This window comes from Rosa chinensis, chromosome 7, assembly GCF_002994745.2.
Source record: "Rosa chinensis cultivar Old Blush chromosome 7, RchiOBHm-V2, whole genome shotgun sequence".
Classification (NCBI taxonomy): Eukaryota; Viridiplantae; Streptophyta; class Magnoliopsida; order Rosales; family Rosaceae; genus Rosa; species Rosa chinensis.
The window spans coordinates 42,850,080-42,855,223 of NC_037094.1; the positions used below are offsets into that span (position 1 = coordinate 42,850,080).

The window sequence follows — 5,144 nt, forward strand, 5'->3', positions numbered from 1 at the left end:
ACTTGGTTGTAATCCAATTTGTTATCAAGTATAATCGAAAGTGATCGCTATGAATTACTTAATGAAGCAGTGACAGCGATGGTCTGGGCGACGAAGTGGCATAGGCTGGGGTCATCGGAGTGGTTCGGTAGACAGGAGCTGGAGTGAGAGAAGCTTCTGGAGCCAAGACTCCTCCTTTGTGTGAAGCTGTTTCAAGGTTTTTGATCACTGCCTTGGAGCTCCCAGGAGCATCTAGGTTTTGAAAGATTTGGGGATTTTGGTGGCTCTGGTTTAATGCAACGAAACGTTGGAGAAATTTGATGAACAGCGGGATTAAATGTTGTGGAAGAAAGGAAAAAAAAGAAGAAGAAACCTCTATTTGGATAGCAACTTCTGGGTTTGATGTGAGAGAGTGAGAGAGAGAGAGAGAGAGAGAGAGAGATTTCGCAGCTGCTGGGCTGCTTTCACTTTTGTTCGTAACCATTTGATGTTTGCATAATTGTAATGACACTTACCAAAATATGATGGGGTCTATCAGTTTATGGGCATATTTCTTTAATCAAACCCACAAGCTTGATTCGTTGCAGACCACAAATACATGAGAGAGAGAGGAGAGAGAGAGTTCGCAGCTTTTGGTTTTGATGTGAGAGAGAGAGAGAGAGGAGAGAAAGATGTTGGTGCCCAGAGTAAGAGAGAGATAGAGCTGGGAGCCCAGAGTAAGAGTCAGAAGAGACCAAATTACCCCTCAAATTACGGCGTCATTGACATTGTGTCTACATAGTGGGTCGGGTTCTAGAGTATGTGTACTAAAATGCTCGGTTTGGAACTTTAAGTATGAAAATTATTAGTGGTCTTTACTTGGTGTACTGTTTGCAAAATTTTCCCTAGGGTAAAAACTTCAAATAGTGCCTGAACTATTGCGAAAGGTACTTTTTGGTACCTCAGAATTTTTTACTTCAAATAGTACCTAAACTATTGCACTGATACCAAATATGCTACCTCCGTTAACTTTAACGTTAAAATGCTAATGTGGCTTGTATTTGGGGGCAAAACGGTATGTGCAGCCACATAAACCCTTCCCTACAAAAAAAAAAAAAACAAATTTATTCCCCTCCAAAATGACAAATTTTCCTTCCAAATTCTCACAACTTCCTACCAAATTGCACAAGGTCATCAATTGGGGATAAATAGAAAAAATTTGTGAATTATTTTTCTTATAAAAATAATTCTGATTATAATTATAACTATACTAAAACGCAAATAGAAAAATGACAAACGAAATGAATAGTGACGCGACCATTCTACCCCTCTTACCTGGGTTTTTACAAAACTGTCCCTCCAGCTGTTCAATTTTTGTGGCTCCGATTGCTTTCGGCCTGGTAGTCTAGCACTGTGTCTTTGCTCCACAAACGATATAGGGTCTGTGCAGAGAGAGTGAGGAGCTACTTCTTTCATGCAGAAAGAGAGTGAGAGACACATAGGCCTAAGGGAGTAGAGGAAAAAGTTCCAATTTTCTTTCATATTGCAAGAACAGCAAGATCCAATATGAAATTTTCAGTTCGATATCTCTGTTAATTCCCTTTATGCTCGGATCGATTATCCGCCAGAGTTTTGTTCTTGGTCCTCAATTTTTATTTTATTAGTTCTGATATTCATGATGTATCTCAATTTATTGGTTTCTGCATGGGAAAGGGTGGTTTTATTGGGATTTTCGATGAGCAAAGCATATGTTTCTCTCTGAACTTTAGTTTTTCAGTTTGTTTTTCCATCATTTTAGCGGTAGTTCTGTGTATTTACAGTTGTTTCCGGTTTGATTTGTGGTTTGGGTGAGTGGTTTTTGTGATTGGTGTGTTGTTTTTTTGTTTTTGTTTTTGTTTTTGTTGGTGTTCGATCTATGGTGTTTAGTTGGTAATTTGGATCTGGTTTGTAAGGCTGAGTTATTCATGGGTTTGATAAATTAAGTGTTTTGTTTGACTGGAAATTCTCTTTGTGGGTTTTTGGTTCTTTCTGATTTCTCTTGCATTGGTTTTTGGTTCTTTGAAAATTCAGCAATTTAAAATTTAAACCCAAAGTCTTCCAATACAGAAGGACATCGTAACCCCTGCTGTATTATGTTCAATTCATGCCAAATCTGAGGTGTGTTTTTGCTCTATATTATGTTGTTTTGAAGTTTCTCTTTTTTCCATTATTTGCAGTGTTTATAAAGGCTTAGCTACTGTAGTGAAAGAGAGAAGAAGGCAAATCATTTTGTGTTTCCTTTGTAAAGGTACTTACCAAGATTAGATCAAGTTGAACATCTTTATTTTCACAGCATAATATGCTTTTACATACAAGTTGTATATTAACTCTTTTGTTTTGATTATGTATGTGTGTCAATGAAAAGGACTGATTTACATGTTTTAGTTTGAAAACAAAAAATGCAATGACGTAGTGTCTACGTTTTCCTTCATTGCTTGGTTGCTGATGACCTATATGGTTGATTTGTTGCTGTTTTTTTTTTTTTTGGTTATTTATTTGTTTATTGTATTTTGTATTTGTAATGGTGTTTCAATTTTATACTAGGATACTAGGATATGTTTGTTGGAACAAGGGACAACGTTGAAAACCAATCTTGGTCTAAAGACCAAGATAGTGGCAACATCCATTCATTTTATGATATTGCTGCTAATCCACTTGATAAACAAGCATCTGGATCAAAATCTGATAAGAGGAAGCGATTAATGTTAAAGAGTTCCGTTGATAGCAGTATTCAAGGTCATTGCTTTATGTTTTGTGTTTTAATATATTTTTTGAATTTATCATTCATATGAAATTCTTATTGTGAAATGGTTTGTTGTTTGTAGTGAGAGCATCGCTACTAAAATCAGACAAGAGGAAGCAGTTAATATCACAAGGTGGAGTTAATAATGAGTGCATGAACAATTTACTTGGATGTGAGTTGCAAGCTGGGGCAAGTAAAATTGGCCAAGCCTCATATCAAAAAAGTATTCAAGGTTCAAATTTATCAGATACTCATGCTTATCACAGTCTACATAGCAACTATATTTTTATATGTTTATCAAAGTATCAATCACATGTTTATATGTTTATTATTTCTATATTGTGTGTGTGTGTGTCTATATATATATATATATATATATATATATATATATATATATATATATATATATATATATATATATAGTATTTATTTGATGAAACTAAGCATGTATTTTTTATGGTAGGGACTGTGACATGATATATTGTTGTTGTTATTGCAACGCACTGTTCTGGAGAAATGAATCAAAGAAACAGAGCAGCAAGAATAAACCGCCAATTTTTACACATTGCTGCCGAGAGGGCAAGATATGCCTGCCACCAGAGCCTGACACTCCGGAATTTCTAGATAAGTTATTGGATCCTTCAAAGAATTCATTGTTTAGAGCTAATATTCATATTTACAATTGAATGTTCAGTTTCACTTATATGGGTGGAAAAATTGATCATTCTGTTAATAATGGTTCCAAACCTTACGTAGAAGTTCAAGAACAATTGAGCCAATTCGTGCGTCTACTAAAATTGAAACTTTATTAGCATTAGGCGTACTCTTTATCTTATTTTTATTGCCTTAAACCATTTCCGTTTTTAACCTACTTCCAGAAACCTGAGTTTTCACGGTCAGTTTTGGTGCCCTATGCCTCATCACTTTCCGTCATATCTGAAGTTCCCTTCTATATTTGATTTTGGTTTCCAATTGTCATGGACTTCTCAATTTAACTGCTTTGCATCTTTTGTGAATTTTGATGAAGGTATAGCATTGCAACTTTTGTCAATGTTCGTGTACTTTACTGTATTAAATAAAATTTTAAACACCACTATAAATTTTGCTCTGTAATACTACTAGCTTGAGTTACTAACCCTAATGCAAATTTTTTTTTTTAATTCTCTTTTTGCAGATTCATAGTAACTTCATTAATAAATGATGAAACTGATGAGGCATCAGCCATCATAAAAGGGAAACAAGCGGAGGAACTATTTGGTACGACATGTGAGGACCTCATCCTCAACAAAAATCATGACAATCCAAATATACTACCACAAAAAATTCTCCGAATAGAAGGCCAAATCAAACTGCTGGAACTTGAAATAGGCACTGCACAAAATGTTATTGTTAAGGGAATACATGAAGATATTCGTGGACTAAATCTAACTCAAAGATTCAGCCCTCGAGCTCAACAGCCGACAACATCCAGCCCTTAAACTCAACACCCAACAAAGTTGCAACAACAAAAAAAAGGAACATTCAATCGTCTGAGTCACAAACAACTTTCCAAAACATATCCAACCAAAAATCTCAAAATGTAAGCATAGTTACTTTCACCTGTAATGTTTACACTAATCACAAAATTTAACATATACAACAATAATGTTACCTTCATCTATTGCAGGGGTGACATCCTCACAGATTCACTTGAAGACTCATCTGAAGACCTGATGTAAATAGCTACCCGTCTTCACATGTTTTGGCCAAGCCTAACCATTTTTGGCACAATGTACATAAACAACTACTTGGTTAGCATGCCTATTTTTGGAAATCTGGCTAAATACCAGATTTAAAATCTAGAAAAGGCACCAGATTTTTGGTTAGCATCTGTAGCCTTTAACATCTGCCTATAATGTAGTTTCAATGTAATATATCTATAACGTAGAACAATGTGTTTCAATGTAATATATCTATATATTTGGAATGTAATTTTGATGTAAAATTCAACCATATCAATAGTATACCCGCAGCACTGCGCGGGCCTTCTGCCTAGTAATATAATAAACCTCCAAACAAAAGATATAGTACACCTCCAGTACATACAAAATCAATGTCTAATGGCCATTACTTGGACCAATTAAATAAAAAACAGAATCAGTTTCATTTCATAGCTTGCGTTCAGCCAATTACCATAAAAAAAAAAATTATAAAAAAAAAGAAGAGCAAACAGATTTTGATATTAAAAATACTAATGATCTACATCACTTCCACAATGGCCTGATAGTAAGCTATTGTGATTTCTTTCCTGTGTTTGGTTGCTTTGATTTTTTGGGAGCAGGTTGTGAAGATGATGTTGGGGCAACTGAAGTTCTTAAAATTGGTTCTGCTGGTTCTGAAGATGAATAACCAATTGCTTTAGATG

At 35.0% G+C, this 5,144-nt stretch overlaps 1 long non-coding RNA gene across 1 annotated transcript; it reads left to right on the top strand.

Annotated features, from left to right (window-relative positions):
• The first annotated feature begins 1,359 nt into the window (after positions 1-1,359).
• Positions 1,360-4,724, top strand: LOC112175100. Its single transcript, XR_002926306.2, has 5 exons — positions 1,360-2,245; positions 2,550-2,733; positions 2,823-2,972; positions 3,204-4,319; positions 4,407-4,724. It is a non-coding gene; the product is annotated as an uncharacterized LOC112175100 (long non-coding RNA).
• The last annotated feature ends 420 nt before the right edge of the window (positions 4,725-5,144 follow it).